We start from the raw sequence: 1,571 nt of genomic DNA on the forward strand, positions 1-1,571 counted from the left end.
TGAGCACACCACTGGAACGTATGATAGAGATCTAGTACAGTAACTATTTGTATAAAAATTAGGAGATTTGAAATATAAGAAGGCAACTTACCTAAAAGTGCCTCTGCAATGAACATATACATATGCAATTTCATCTATGCAATACCAGCCTGAAGTGTCTGCATAATTAACAGTTTATATTAGTTTATTAGTTATATTATTCTTATAAAAAGAAAAAAAAAATATTGTACTAAGATAACACTAAGATGCACAAAACTTTACATTTTTGACATTTGTTTTATAAGAATACAACAAACTTTCAAAGACATTAATTGGAACATAAAAAAAAATTATTTAAATGTATGTTCAATAATTGCTTGATTATTCAAATAAATCACTGACTTAAAGAGCAACAAATAAAATAGCATTTTGTCTGCTCTGCTGTCGTGAAGACCAAGAGTCTCTGCTTTTCAGTTAAACTGTAAGCAGGAAAAAAGAAAGTTAAAAAAAGGTTATAAAAAGACTGGAAAAGCTTTGAACCTTCTTTGGACTACTAAGCATATTTTAATGAAAAAGAAAAATGTAATACAAGCCAGACATAGCTAAAATTAAGCCATGCTATCAAACTGAGTGGGATGGAGTGTTTTTTTTTTAATTATTGAGAATTAAATTTTTGTCTTTCGTTGTGTGAAAATGAAATTAAATATAAAATGCCCAAATGTATTTAGATTCATTTTAAGTAATTCAGAAGCTGTTCTTATCAGCTCTAAGCACTAAGGAAAGCAGTATTGATTTTTTTGGAAACAGTGGGGTGTGGTGGATTAAGAGAGGTTCAAAGAGCTGCATGCTTTTCATAGTTTCACACAGTAAATGAGTAATGCTCAAAAAATTCTCTTTCAACAGAGACTGATCATTTACCCCTAAAAGAAGCCACATGAAAAAAAAATCTATATTCATCTGTTTGCACCATTGGAAAGTCTGGCAATAAAGAAGCTGTGACAAACGTCTTCTTTGTGTCTACTGGTCGGTCTGTCTGAGACATACTGGCTCTCTTTGTTATCTTCTTACATTGATCTAAGACACAAAGGATGCCAAGCACTTGCATGGTGCACTGAATGCGCCTTCAGATTATGAAACGATGGTCCAATGAACTTGATAGATTCACTGAACTCTGTTTAACTGTAAGTTACTTTTGATAATACAGTTTTTCTGAATTGCTAAAACACTAAACCCCAATCTCTGAACCAAATTCTCACTAGCTTAAACCAATTTGTCGAATAAAGCACTCTTTCTGCTAAACCTTAAACACGTTCAGGCAGTTAGGCTCTATTTGCAATCCCATGCACTCTTTTTGCAAAACTCTAAACACATTCTCATTCACTTAAACCCTTATCACACTGTGATGCATCTGTGCTGCAAAATGCAAAACACAAGCGGCAAAAGTTAAACACAACTAAAGCACAGTTGTCGTCGTTTACACACAACGATTCAAAATTGTTCACACTTGTTGCTAATGATGTGATCAAACCAACTGTACAAAATATGAGCCAGTTCAGAGTGCACAAGTGGCACAGGTGACTGAATGATGATAC

Source organism: Sinocyclocheilus anshuiensis, unplaced genomic scaffold, assembly GCF_001515605.1.
Source record: "Sinocyclocheilus anshuiensis isolate Anshui unplaced genomic scaffold, SAMN03320099.WGS_v1.1 scaffold736, whole genome shotgun sequence".
Taxonomy (NCBI): domain Eukaryota; kingdom Metazoa; phylum Chordata; class Actinopteri; order Cypriniformes; family Cyprinidae; genus Sinocyclocheilus; species Sinocyclocheilus anshuiensis.